This window comes from Pelodiscus sinensis, chromosome 14 (assembly GCF_052426305.1).
Source record: "Pelodiscus sinensis isolate ZL-2025 chromosome 14, ASM5242630v1, whole genome shotgun sequence".
In the NCBI taxonomy this organism is placed as follows: domain Eukaryota; kingdom Metazoa; phylum Chordata; order Testudines; family Trionychidae; genus Pelodiscus; species Pelodiscus sinensis.
Window position 1 is genome coordinate 23433529 of NC_143065.1, and position 15511 is coordinate 23449039.

At 39.5% G+C, this 15511-nt stretch overlaps 1 protein-coding gene across 2 annotated transcripts in view; it reads left to right on the top strand.

Moving 5' to 3' along the window:
• Positions 1–15511, top strand: part of SEMA6D (semaphorin 6D) — a 365529-nt gene that overhangs the window by 138251 nt on the left and 211767 nt on the right. For both annotated transcript variants that reach the window (XM_075897219.2, XM_075897218.2), the window contains one exon: positions 8515–8582. The gene's annotated coding sequence lies outside the window, so the exon portion shown is untranslated. The remainder of the gene's footprint in view (positions 1–8514; positions 8583–15511) is intronic.

Genomic DNA, 15511 nt, shown 5'->3' on the forward strand with positions numbered 1-15511 from the left:
ACAGGTTGGACAAACACCTGTAAGGGATGGTCAAATTCTATTTGGTCCTGCCACAGCACAAGGGACTGGACTTGATGACCTCTTGAGGAAAAAGGTCCTATCCAGCCCTACATACCTTTGATTCTGTGTTAAAATTAAATACTTTTTCTCCTCTTGCCTATATTCCCTTGCTCACAGAACGTAACTGAATATCTAAACCTTCAGATTATTGTAGGTACACAGTGGTCTCACACCTGCAGCTCATGGATTGCCAGTCCAACAGGGAGAAGAGGAAATGATATTGTAATATTTGCCTCACACACTCCAGGGCACCTAGCATAAATAGGATACTAGCTGCTTCACGCCTACTGAGAGCTCTTGTGGTTATCTTTGCCCATTCCTCTCCATGCTATAGGAATGGTTCAGTTTATATATATGAATGTTTATATGACAAATTGTTGTCTTCAGAAGTGAATATTTTTAAAATATTGGTTTGTATTTTGGATAATTGCATCTGTCCCTTCCAAAATAGGGTGTGGCAGCTAATTGCATCATTTGCAGCAGGCTAAGAGTAATTTGTGAAAGATTCTTGACAGAACACACTGCCTGCCTGCACAAAATCCAAACAGTCAGAACTTGGTTTAAAAAAAAATTATATTTCAAAAAGCAAGCCTCATTCAAAATGCTACCCTCCCTGACAAGGGACAGTTATAAAACTGAAAGTTTATTAAACTTGGTATAAAACAAACAAATACAGTTTGTGAAAACCCCTTTGCTGCTCAGTCCTCTTACAAAACAGACATTTCTACTGCTGTAACCAGAGCTATCCCCTTTGATCTCATCACTATACCCTCAGTCCTTAAAGGGACAGGATACATGTAACTCTAACCCTCAAATGCACTTGGGAGTGCTACAAAAACACATTCCTTTCTGAACTCTTGCCTGTGGCTCTATAACATTCTCCATTTGACATGGCAAAGATGTCTAAGGTAGCACAAGCAGAAAAAGACTACACTTACTAGTGAGTCTTTCAGATGGAAAAGTAGACAAGTGGGTTTGCCAGGAGGGCCAGATATGTGTGGCCTAGCTCTCATTGTGATCACCACATCTTTTTTTCCTTAGAAGTTGATAGTCGTAACCATTGAATACCAATTTTGTCCTACGGAGGGATTTTCTTCCTTCTTGGGTGGGAGACAAAATAATTGAAATGTTTCCATGGTGGTGGAGATCTCCTATATCTGTGCCAAGCCTTAGAGATTTGCCAGCTGGCTAAAACCTATTGCATGCTTTTATTCATTCATTTCTTTAAAGTGATGTTCATGGAAAGTTTTCACTATTCCATCAGGCTCAGTAGCGATGTGCACACCATATTTATTCTTATTACATGTTGATCATATTTTTATATTATTTCAGGTTTTCAATTAATCTTGCGTCCATATATTTTATAGCATTAAAAGCAATGTTGAACATAATTCATTTTTCTCCATGCAAAATTTCAAATATAGATAGATATATACATATGCATGAATAAAATAGTAATAAATCTCATTCTAAATGATCCATTATGTTTTGATCTTCTGGATTTTTTTTCCTATTATGTATCACAACTGAACTAGTAAATAGTTTATACCAGTGGTTGTGTGTGTCAACCAATAGATTATAAACTCTGCAGGATTATTGATTGGGATAAGATGTAGTGAAATTAAGAATTAATTTCCCAGACATATGTTGGGAAACTAACACAGCGAGGCACAGGCTATCCAATAAGTTTCTGAACTGCATTGGAGACAACTTTCTGTTTCAGAAGGTTGAAAAAGCTACCAGAGGAGAAGCTGTTCTGGATTTGGTTTTAACAAATAGGGAGGAACTAGTTGAGAACTTGAAAGTGGAAGACAGTATAGGGGACAGTGATCATGAAATAATAGAGTTCATGATCTTAAGGAAAGGTAGAAGGGAGACCAGCACAATTGAGGTAATGGATTTCAGGAAGGCAGATTTTGATAAGCTCAGAGAACTTGTAGGTAAGGTCCCATGGGAAGCAAGACTGAAGGGAAAAACAACTGAGGAGAGTTGGAAGTATTTCAAAGGGACGTTGTTAAGGGCCCAAAAGCAAACAATTCCGCTGTGTAGGAAAGATAGAAAATATGGCAAAAGACCAGCTTGGCTTAACAAGGAGTTCTTGCATGATCTCAAAATAAAAAAGGAGTCATATAAAAAATGGAAACTAGGACAACTAACAAAGGATGAATATAAGCAAGCAGCACGGGAATGCAGGGGCAAGATTAGAAAGGCAAAGGCACAAAATGAGATCAAACTAGCTACAGGCATAAAGGGAAACAAGAAGACCTTTTATAAATACATTAAAAGCAAGAGGAAGACCAAGGACAGGGTAGGCCCACTGCTTAGTGAGGAGGGAGAAGGAGTAACAGGAAACTTGGAAATGGCGGAGATGCTCAATGACTTCTTTGTTTCGGTCTTCACCGAGAAGTCTGGAAGAGTGCCTAACGTAGTGAATACAAGCAGAGAGAGGGTAAGTTTAGAAGATAGGATACACAAAGAACAAGTTAAAAATCACTTAGGAAAGTTAGATGTCAGCAAGTCACCAGGTCCTGATGAAATGCATCCCAGGATACTCAAGGAGCTGATAGAGGAGGTATCTGAGCCTTTAGCTATGATCTTTGAAAAATCATGGCAGACAGGGGAGATTCCAGAAGACTGGAAAAGGGCAAATATTGTACCCATCTATAAAAAGGGGAATAAGAACAACCCAGGAAACTACAGACCGGTCAGTTTAACGTCTGTCCCAGGGAAGATAATGGAGCAGGTAATTAAGGAAATCATATGCAAACACTTGGAAGGTAATAAAGTGATAGGGAATAGCCAGCATTGGTTTATGAAGAACAAGTCATGCCAAACTAATCTGATAGCTTTCTTTGATAAGATAACGAGCCTTGTGGATAAGGGAGAAGCGGTGGATGTCATATACCTAGACTTTAGTAAGGTATTTGATACGGTCTCGCATGATATTCTTATTGATAAACTAGGCAAATATAACTTAGATAGGGCCACGATAAGGTGGGTGCATAATTGGCTGGATAACCGTAGTCCGAGAGTTGTTGTTAACGGTTCTAAATCCTGCTGGAAAGGGATAGCAAGTGGAGTTCCTCAAGGGTCTGTTTTGGGACCCGTACTGTTCAATATCTTCATCAATGATGTAGATATTGGGATAGAGAGTACGCTTATTAAGTTTGCAGATGATACCGAACTGGGTGGGGTTGCAACTTCTTTGGAGGATAGGGACATAATTCAAAATGACCTTACCAAGTTAGAGAAATGGTCAGAGGTAAACAGGATGAGGTTTAATAAAGAGAAATGCAAAGTGCTCCACTTAGGAAGGAACAATCAGTTCCATACATACAAGATGGGAAGGGACTGTCTAGGAAGGAGCATGGCGGAAAGAGATCTAGGGGTCATAGTGGACCACAAGTTGAATATGAGTCAACAGTGTGATGCTGTTGCAAAAAAAGCAAATATGATTTTAGGTTGTATCAACAGGTGTGTTGTAAGCAAAACTCGTGAAGTCATTCTGCCGCTCTACTCTGCGCTAGTTAGGCCTCAGCTGGAGTACTGTGTCCAGTTCTGGGCGCCACATTTCAAGAAAGATGTGGAGAAATTGGAAAGGGTACAGAGAAGAGCGACAAGAATGATTAAAGGTTTAGAGAACATGACCTATGAAGCCAGGCTTCATGAACTGGGCTTGTTTAGTTTGGAAAAAAGAAGATTAAGGGGGGACATGATAGCGGTTTTCAAATATCTAAAAGGGTGTCACAAGGAGGAAGGCGAAAATTTGTTCCTCTTGGTTTCTGAGGACAGGACAAGGAGTAATGGGCTTAAAGTGCAGCAGGGAAGGTTTAGATTGGACATTAGGAAAAAATTCCTAACTGTCAGGGTGGTCAAATATTGGAATAAATTGCCAAGGGAGGTGGTGGAATCTCCCTCTCTGGAGATATTTAAGAACAGGTTAGATAGACATCTGTCAGGGATGGTGTAGATGGAGCGTGGTCCTGCCTTGAGGGCGGGGGGCTGGACTCGATGACCTCTCGAGGTCCCTTCCAGTCCTATTATTCTATGATTCTATGATTATTATTAATCTTCCATCTCTTAACAAAAATCTGGAAGAAAGGTACCCTTTCTCACCTATTAGACCATCCACTGCTATTTCTAATCTAGCTGTACCACTTCCAAATTTCTGAAGTCCTTTTAACATGTGATGAATTACCTGTCTTTTTATAATCATATCCTTCCTCTCCCTCCTTGCACTTGGTACTAGAGATTATGACAGAAAACTGTCATAGGGTGACTGCCCCTGTAAGGGGTAATGGATCCAGCCCCACTTGTGACCCGATTAGCTTGCCACCCCAGTTGGAGAAAATACGCAGTGACATGACAGGCAGGTCTTGCATCTAAAATCATTCCCCGCTGGAGAAGATTAAAAAAAGATGCCTCTGGAGAGACAAAAGGACAGAAGTAAGGCTCTGTGAAGTAGATTTGGAACTATACTAGTACATTGGGGAAGACAGCTTGAGCCATTGAAACAGCCCATGTAAGAGGACTGTGGAAACCCATAACCAGGAGGAAGAATTTGGTATGTGACCGGGTTATCTGGGCAAAGAAAGAGGAAACTGAGGATTGTATGCCTGCCTGGCCATGCAGTGACTTGAAGTAGGAATGTTAAATATTGGTTAGTCGAATTACCACGTGATTTTCTTATTCGTTACTCGACTATTCTATAGTTCGTGGGGGTAGGAGTGGCAGCCAGAGTGCTCCAGCCCCACTCCGAAGGAGCCCTCTGCCACTCTGCACTGCTGCCTCTGTATCAGAAGTAGAAGTACGGGATGCCAGAGAGGAGCACACCTCTTCAAGGTAGGGATATAATAGTGTAGTCGAGTAACCGATTAACCGATAAACAAAAGCTTATAGGTTAATGCTATAGACTACACGCATTTCCCCCGTCCTCTCCCCCAACAATAATTTTTTTAAAAGGCTGACCAGCAGCCCAGCTCAGTCCTGACTCATGCCAGGTCTGGTACCTACCCCCACTGCAGCTCTGCTTTTAAAGTGTATTAGGAGACAGGTGGTCAGGCAGCCGGCTCAGTTCCGGTGTGTTCCAGGTCTGGGAGCTCAGCCCTGTCTGTGGCAGGCAGCCAGTCTGCAAGGGGAGCTGGTTTTTAAATTGGACCAGCTCCTGTTTGGCACCCTGCACTTCTACTTCTGATACAGAGGCAGCAGTGCATCACCCTGCCACAACAACTTAACCAACTAAAATCCACAGGTACTTTGCTATCCTGGATTTGCCTCATTTTATTCAGTTCATTTTTGTGATTTGGAATGTAAGATTCTCTGCTAATGGATTCCTCCACTAAGAGCCCTTTCATTCTTTTAGTTACTTTATTCCAGTTAGCCTCTTTCTTTCTGAATTCACATTTGGATGCCATTTGTGGAAAGATGATACTTAAATCTCTGTTCCTTTGTAATTGTGGTCCATTTTTATTTTTACTGCTTCAGTGTTATCAATCCCTGGCTCTGCTAAAACTGCGTTAAACTCCATTATTCTCTCAATAAGAATATTTTCAACCAAAACTTAATTCTCTCCATTTCTCTTACTGGTTTACCTTTACCCCTACTTTTCAGGAATATAAGTGTTCACATTCTCCCCAAACTCTGTTTTTATTCCATATCTTTCAGACCTCTAAATTTGCCTTATATCGGCTCCATAACATCACCCATATTAGGCACAACATCAACCACTCTTCTGTCAAAGCTATTAGTATTTCTTCCTCTTTCCTACTCTTGACAAGTGTAGTTTCCCTTCTTGTGGTCTCTCTGAGGTATCCCTGTGTTTATAAATTATTCAGACTATGATGGTTCATTTTCTCATCAGTATTTGGAATAGTGTCCTCTCCATTCTATTTTCCTGGGGAGAAAATTTCCCAAATCTTCAAGATACTTCATTGGCTTACAAATTCCCCTGCATTCTGTGCCTATATCTATTGACTTTTTCCCTTGTCAATTGACACACTTTTTCATATGTGCCCTACCCTATCTACACATACCCAGTCTTTGAAACATTGTAACCTCCTGTATATAGCTTCTGCATGCAAAAATTAATAACTACATTTTAAGTGAAAAGTCTTCTCGGCCCATTGTACTTATTCTGTGGCAGTATTAAAACAACAACTTTTCTTAGTTTCCAGAATCAGGTAGAAAATATATTTGGAACTGTCAGAAGCAACAATGAAATTTGGGGTAAAGCAACTAAAAAATAAAATAATTTTCACATAAGAAGTTCCATTGATCTATTCTCTATTACTTGTTCCAATGGGCATCTGTGCATTGGATCTCCAAGGTCTGGGAATGGGGATAAGTTTTTCTTTGATGGCTAAAGATGGAACTTTTGTAAACACAGCCCTAAATTAGTCCTCTCACTTATCAGATGTGAACATTGGTGTAATTTGGGAAATAGGATGTGGCCAGTGAGTCAAATATTCCATTCAGGATAATTAGGGAAGATCCAAATATTTGACCTATCATGCTTAATCAATATCTTTCTTTAAAAATAAGGATCCTCTCACTACATTACAACCACCGTGTGGAGGTTAATGCAGCCTCGCAGCAGAACTAAACAAGGAGAGAGTGGTACTGAGTTCTACTGAGCCCTGCGGGGGGGGGGGCGGGGGGGATGTGTGGAGGATAAGATTGTATACATTAACTCCTTGCCTCAACCCTTAGATGACTACAGTTGGTTCCCACATTGTAGGGTCTCTCCACTTGTCTTGGCAGATCAGTCCAATCTAACCATGGATAGGCTGGCCTGGCAAGGAGACATTTTAATAAGTGATGCTGTGCTACCATACCCTTGTGTCCACCATGACCACTCTGTGGATTTGTCTTCCAAAGAGAGGGGAGGGAATGAAAAATAAACTTATATTTAAGGTTTTGTCTGGCTTGGCTTTTAAGGTTTCTTGCAATCTGTCTTTGCAGTACATTGGCTCTTGAGTTCAATTATATGTATCAAGTCATGCTTTACATTATGCGGTATAGATATCAGTCTTCTCTCAGCTCCAATACCAAGTATTTTATTCTAAATTGAAACATGTACATCTGTTGCCCCTTAAACCAATATATCTCATGTGTTTCTGCAGCAAGCTGCAGCTTCTGTTCAAAATTGTATTAAATGCACTGAAAATCCCTTTATAAAACCTCTGAGATTAGAAGCTGGGAACACTTTAATGGTAATTTTAAATGTTTTTGTTAAGTATATGGTAAAGTATAGAATAAACCTTTGATCAAGGACTACTGTTTAAACATTTTTAACTTAAAGTTTGTAGATTAATGTGAAGTGCATTGGAAAATGATTCGGTACATAACAAACTATCAAACACACCAATGGTGAGATTTAAAATGCATGGAAGAGAGGTAGGCCCCCGATTCTCTCAGGTACTTTGAAAATCTCACCCTAATGCACTTGTTAAAAATGTTTAAAAATGATAATATTTTCATAGGGAGCCTGAACAATAGAGAATGAAAGAAATCTACAAATCGAAAGATCAACTATAGCTCTTTGTAGTTTTTACATTTCAAATATACGATGTATATTTCAGAATCCTTTCCTGATTGCCTGCTATTGTATATTGCAACTTGAATTTTATGCCCACTATGAACATTAATAACATGATATAAGAAGAGACACGGGCCAGATGATCCAATTTTCTGTTTCTTGTCAAGTCTGTTTCTTCTTTGAATTAGATTTAAGTCTAGTTGCATTTTGTCAAGAAATTCAGCATCTTAAACAAAAGCTATTTTGAATAATTTGATCAATGTATTATGTAAAAAATATATTTGTAATTACATCATTTTGCTAGTTTTAGGGGTTTTGTAGAAGCTTCAATAGTGATATAAAAATGTTCAGAATATGGTAAAAAATTACAATTTTGCTTGCTCCTCAAGTGCTTTTGTACAAGTAAGCGCTTAAATGCTATCTCTAAATATTTCTTTTCTGATTTCAAGAGAGATAATCCCATATTAAAATGACTAGGAGGCACATTTCCATGAACTTGAAAGCATCTTAGATCTAGAATTAAGGACTGTGTTTGATAGTACACTTTATTAATCTTAGATTGGCCACTGGCTTTTTTTTCTGTTCTTTTCTCCCTCCCTTCCCCCCCAACATTGACTATCTTTCTAATACAGTTTATTAAAACTAACCATGCAGTGCACTGTTATTCTTCCTGGTAGGATTGTTTTGTTGCATTCATGAAAGGACAGTTTCTTTATAGAAAATGCCCTTTGGGAGTCAGTATTCAGGTTTACAGTTCCTGAAAAAGTCAACATGTTGGTGTGTTGCATTCAGATCTGTCTTAATGGTCTTATCATTAAACATGCTGTAGGCATATTTAAATCACACTTTTGTGACTACCTGGAAACCATGATTAAAATAAATCATCTGATGAATACTTTCGTCTAATTTTTTGGCAGGACCACCCACCTGAGTTCATGCCAGCCTCTATGGAAACACTGATGACAGCAGTTTAAAGATCTCAGTGGTAAGATCTAAAGATAAAACAGTAAATAGCATTATAATATTACTGTCAGATGTCATAGTAAAAGCAAACTAATTTAAGATAAATATTTCTCTTTGACTATCACAAGAAAATAAGGCATCTTATTACTGATAGGACAACAGTTGATGATGAAGTCTAAAAAATAGAAGTAATTAGCCATTTTCATCATAGTAATAATTAACAGGTAATAATTTACAAAGGAAAATTGGAAGTCTTTATTTATGCACAGGGCAGAATCAGCCCATTTTCATTGGCTGCTGTATTATAGTTGTTACCTGAAAAGACTGCTATTGTACAGGACTGGTATGTATTTTGAAGAGTACAACCATTTCCCACAAGTTTATCTATCACATCCAATAAGACAGCCTCAAGCATTACTTCTTTTGGAAGTGAAAAACAGCAAATGTGACAAGACCTACCAGTACCTTCCCAATAACTATAACCTGATTTTCCACAAACTTAAGCATGTTCTTGGTTCTTGATCCACACCTTTTGTGCTCCTGAGAACTAAAATTGGACTTTATCTGGCTATATGGTGAAATCCAAGACCTATCCTGGTAAAGGGAAATTTTCAACTGATAGCAAAGGTACAGAGTGTAGTTCCACATATCTGCATCAATTCTAAACTACCATATTGACTCTTATGATTATAGCTACGTTTCAAAAATTAGAGCAGCTCCCAAGCTCCCTCTCTGAGGGTATGTCTACACTACAGCCGTTAGTTCGAATTAACTTTAATAGGCCCTACACATACAAACCACTAGTTCGAACTTAATTTGAACTAGCGGAGTGCTTAATTTGAACTAGGTAAACCTCATTGTACAAGGACTAACGCCTAGTTCGAATTAAATTGTTCGAATTAAGAGCTGTGTAGCCACTTAATTCGAACTAGTGGGAGGCTAGCCCTCCCCAGCTTGCCCTGGGCACCACCAGGTAAACTCGTCTGCTCCCCTCCTGGCCCCGGAGCGCTTAAAGGGGCACGGTCTGGCTACGGTGCCCATGCCAGGTGCAAGCCTGCCAGCACCCAGCCAGCAGACCCTGCACCTGGCACGGCACGAGCCAGCCACCCGCTGCCACCCAGCCCTCCGCCTCTTCCTGGGACCAGCCTGGCGGCTCCCAGGAGCCTGCCCGGGGCCGCAAGAGGCGGGCGCCCGCCTGGTCTAGTGCGGACATCGTGGACCTCATCCACAACCTCCGCACTAGGCACAGGAAAGTGGCCGTCTAGGGCAGGATAGCTGCCAGCCTGGCCACCCAGGAGCAGGTTTGCATGAAAATCAAGGTGGTCCAGTGAGACCCCGACCCCGAGCCCTGAGCTTAGAACATAAGAACATAAGAATGGCCGTAGTGGGTCAGACCAAAGGTCCATCTAGCCCAGTAGCCTGTCTGCCGACAGCGGCCAATACTATGTATCCTGGAGGGGATGGACTGAAGACAATGACCAAGCCATTTGTCTCGTGCCATCCATCTCCAGCCTGCCACAAACAGAGGCCAGGCACACCATTTCTACCCCTGGCTAATACCACTATATGGACCCAACCTCCATGAATTTATCTAACTTCCCTTTAAACTCTGTTATAGTTCTAGCCTTCACAGCCTCCTGCTGCAAGGAGTTCCATAGGTTGACTATTTGCTTTGTGAAAAAGAACTTTCTGTTATTAATTTGAAGCCTGCTACCCATTCATTTCATTTGGTGTCCTCTAGTCCTTCTATTATGGGAACTAATGAAGAACTTTTCTTTATGCACCCTCTCCACACCACTCATGCTTTTATAGACCTCCATCATATCCCCCCTCTGTCTCCTCTCTTCTAAGCTGAAAAGTCCCAGTCTCTTTAGCCTCTCCTCATATGGGACCTGTTCCAAACCCCTGATCATTTTAGTTGCCCTCCCCTCTCCCACCCTCTCTCTTCCCCTCTCCCACCTCCTTTTCCCAGTCTCCCCAGAGGTTAATCCCCCCCCCACCCCGAGTTTTGTTAAATAAAGAGAGTTTCTATTTTTTAACACATGTGTCCTTTATTTTGTACATCAGGAAGGGGGGCTAGGGAGGGGTAAGTGGAAGGAGGTGAGGGAGGAATGGGGTAAGAGCCCCCGATGGGGAGGACTGGGGTGGCTCTGTGGGCTCCTCGGGGTGGAAGCTCTCCTGCAGCCCCCCAATTGACACCCCCCCCAGATGGCAGCCTGCGGCAAGTGCAGCCGGGCTGATGGCCGAGTGCTGTGATGTGCCAAGTGTGGGCTTTCAGGGCACTCCAAGCCAGGACTGATTTGCTGTCCTTCATCGAGTTAGACAAGCGAGCGGGGAACCCCTGAGAACTGTCTGTCCGGGGTGGTGGTTGGGTCCCTTTAAGCACAGCCCTCGGCTAGCCTGAGACAGCAGCTCCACGCTCTAAGTCCTAATCTGATGCCCTGCCGGCACTGCTTCCGGCCATCCTTAACCTCGGTTCAGGGTCCACTCAATCTGGACATGCTAGTTCGAATTAGCAAAATGCTAATTCGAACTAGTTTTTAGGTCTAGATGCGCTAGTTCGAATTAGCTTAGTTCGAATTAACTAACTTGAATTAAGTTAGTTCAAATTAGTGCTGTAGTGTAGACATACCCTGACTGACACACACATTCCTCCCACTCCTCAAATATCCTTGATGCAGGATTACATGGGGAATGCCTGGTCTACAGATTATAAAATTGGGTCTGATGATATTTAGATGGAGATGTTAAATCCCATCATGCCATCAGTTTTCACTGTAGATTTCCATTGTCATGAATGGACATACTGTATATAAAATGATTGCAGAACCAGACCCAGTATTGTTGTATGTATTTTTTTTCTAAATACCGTGGATAGGTATCCCATTATGATACCAGTTCACAGATTATTTTACTATACTCATGAGAGTCATGACAAATGTAACCAGTATCTTTTCCCACCATGTGTGCAGACACACAACAACAGAGAGAAGGTTAGAAGTAGCTATAAAATAAAACTAGTATACATGCCATAACATTTTTATTCCAAAATATATTAAACATGTAGCATTATTGTTCTTCCTTTTTAATTAAATTTTATATCAATCTTAATCTAAATAAGACCCATAAATAGCAACATTTAGCCTAGCACTGAAAATCACTAAAAAAAAAATCTTTTAAATTTGTTTGTACTAGGACCAGTTCTATGAAATGTGGAGCCTCAACACCCTCAAATGTGACAGTTTCTCATATCATGCAGAGAGTGTAAGCATTCATGGAACTATGGTTAACAGCCTTGGTTCTTGGGCTTTCGGAAGTACAGATACCAGAATGTGTGCTGGTGCAAATTTGAGCAGCCTTGGTGATCACACTAGGTCTCGGGGCTTCACGGAGTTGCAAAATTAATTTGTTGTTTTACTCTTGAGCAGATATGAAGAAAGGGGGAGCTAATAAGACACTTGGCAAAATACTTCCCCATTTGGTCTGATTCCTACTAGTGGATAGAATTAAACTGATGGCTGTATAGAAGCTCTCTCCTTAATGAAGGGGAGTAATTGACAGCTTTCCAATTTTTACCTGGTGTTTATATGTGTAATACATGACATTTGTGTTGTGCAGAGTACAGCCCAATGAAGTCATGCCCCTAGATTTGTTCTTCCAAGCAGTGAAGTTATTTCGTATCACATTAAGGGGAAAACTTATCCAAAGCTTTTAAGCTTAACATTATCGTGTATTCAAAAAAATGTCAGGCTATAGACCAAATGTCTTTTAGTGTGAGTTTACGACTGTTTACTAGCATTTCCTTTAGACCATTTCCTGTCATTAACCTTGCAACTTAATCATAACTACCTATTATTAAGAAAAGGAATCATACAACAGTCATATCTACCATATTTCCATCCATCACAGACAGTTTTCTTATAATAAACATGATATCCTCTTATATTATGAAGCCTCACCTAAAATTAAATTTCAGTGTTGTTAAGTGACTTTGTAAAACTAGAACGTGTTTAGTATATCTAGTGAAAAACAATATCTATATCAGGGCTTAGGCTACAAGTACACTACTTTATTAGAAACAAAAAAGATAGTTTGAATAGCACCTTGCCTTGTCAAGTAGCCATGGAAAATCTAATTAAGTGCTGAACAGAAAATTGTAAAGACTATTGTGTAGGCAAACATCGTGATCCTAGTAACAGTTTTAGAAGCTTTCCAAACTGTTCTCTATCACTCTTTGGTTTCTTGGAATACTATAACCTGGGGACTTCCAAGTCAGTGCTGCTGCTGAGAGGTGAAGAACTTGTAAGAATCAAAGGCCAGGTGGTGCTGAACTAACTACAAGACCTTTTACCCATGGAAAGAGAAAACTCTGATGATTCTGTAAAAGAAAGCAAAGGAGCTTCATTTGTTATTTCTGAATTAAAGCAAATGAAAATCGATCATAGGACATGTAAGGCCCAGTCTTGTGGTAAAAGTCCTATTGAATGCAATGGAAGTAAGCCAAGTACTATGGAAGGTCAAGAAAACAAACATTTTAAATACTTCAAGATGTAACTGCAATTAGGTAAAGTTAGAGAATGAGTCTCTGGGCCAAATCTGCCCTTAGATTTGCTTGTCTAACTCCCATTGCTATTAGATAAAATTCAGTACACCTGGGTGTATATGTTAACATTAAATATAAACTTCCATGATTACATTTTCAGTATATGCACAATGTATATTAAAAGCTATATGATTAAGGATCTTTAGAGCATCTGCTGTTGCCAATTTAATTCCCTTATTAGTGTTTTTTAAAAAGGTAATCTGTGCTATTTAAGAGAAAGAGAGAGAGAGTGTAAAGGGGAACATTCCCTTGTTATTCAATTTCTTTATTTGAACATGTTTTCATACTTCATTTCAGCCTTAATACATCTTTTGTATTCAAGCTTTATTATATTTTCTTGAGGCAAGAAAGGATTCAATGAGAAAGTGATGAATGTCCATATTAAATTGGATCCTCTTTTTAATTAAGTTCATCTAAATTTAATTTTGTAATTTTACTTCAGTAAACCCATCTGACTCCAGATGTTGAATGTGCTTTTCCTATTGCTGTTCTCACATAATTGTACCTGTAAAAGATTTATGACTTAGAGAAGCATTACTAAACCCTTTAGAGTGTTTTCAGCATATGCTTCATGGATGGCAAGTAACATGAGCAATTAGCATCCTAAAATACTCTTCTGCTTCCAGAATTTTTTTATTAGTTTGAACTTTACACAAATAATAAGTTTAAAAGAAACATTGTTATTGAAGTATCTCAACTGAAATTGTGAGATTGCCTCCTAAAGAAACTTTAACAGTACAAGTTAAGTCCTCAGAAACTAAAAATACTATAGCAAAAATATAATAAAAAAATGGAATAGCTTTTCAGTAGAATGGGGAAGTCTCTATCCAACTTACTTTATATTAGCAGCGTTGTTTTCAGTCAAATGATGTGGGAAAATGTTATTTGTGTGTGCAACAGTGATACTTCTTGTTATTTTGTAATATCTGAAAAACTCACTTCCATGAATATCTTGATTCTTCTTTGTTTCAAAATATTCTAGCTAACTTTGGTAATAGGTAGCACTGACATTGAGAATTAATTAACATCGTTTTCCTTATCCCATTCTGTCATGACTTCTTGACCACAAAAATTGCTGGCAAATTGCCTGTCTTATTACAAGAATTACTTGGAATCCTATAATTATTCTGGTTCTGCCTCTTTGCTTCTTTAGTCAAAGCATATCTAATATAATACTTGATAGCACACGTGGGATCTTGTATAATGAAGCCCCTGGTCCTCATCAAAGAAACATATACCACAATTAAACCTTTAGACTGTAATACAAGGAGAAAAAGGCAACTGCAAACCATAAAGATAACTATATCTTTTTTTTCTCAAGTGAAAATCAAATTTCTTGAGTTTTTGATGCTTTTAAAAGTTGTCTTCATGTGTTAGTCTGAAATATTCACTAATGCAATAAACAAATCAGTTTATGGATTTTTCCAAGAATGTAAGGTTTCCAGTTCTAATCACATTCTGGAACAGGTTCATCATGGCATTACTTCAGCTTTTTGCTGGTATTTCTCCACTGAAATTAGGGCTTACAACATTTTGAAACTTTAGTGGTGTTTCCGGTGAGAATCAGGTCCTATGTTTTTATTCTAGGCCCTCCATAATAATACTAAGCATTTAATATTTAATTCTGTGAGAATTATGCCTTATTCCCACACTGCACTTTTAGGCTATGTCTAGACTGCAGGCTTCTTTCGAAAGAGGCTCTTTCGAAAGCATCTTTCGAAAGAGCCTCTTTCGAAAGATCGCGTCTAGACTGCAGGCGGATCTTTCGAAAGAGAATCCGCTTTTTCGAAAGAGAGCACCCAGCGAGTCTGGATGCTCTCTTTCGAAGACAGCCTCTTTACATTGAAGAACGCCTTCTTTCGAAAGAGGAACTTTCGAAAGAAGGCGTTCTTCCTTGTAAATTGAGGTTTACCGCCATCGAAAGAAAAGCCGCGTTCTTTCGAAATAATTTCGAAAGAACGCGGCTTGAGTCTGGACGCAGGGGAAGTTTTTTTGGGAAAAGGCTACTTTTCCCGAAAAAACCCCTGAGTCTGGACACGGCCTTAGGGTATGTCTACACTTGCACCCTATTTCGAAATAGGGATGCAAATGAAAACATTCAAAATTGCAAAAGAAGCCAGGATTTAAATATCTCATGCTTCATTTGCATATTTGCGTTATGGTACTATTTCAAAATAACAGACGCTGTTAAGACGCGGTTATTTCGAGAGAAAGCCCTTCTCTCGAAATAACTAGTAAACCTCATTGTATGAGGAATGAGGGTTATGTCGAGAGAAGGGTTTTCTCTCAAAATAACCACGTCTTAACAGCATCTGTTATTTCAAAATAGCACTATTTCCAAATAACTC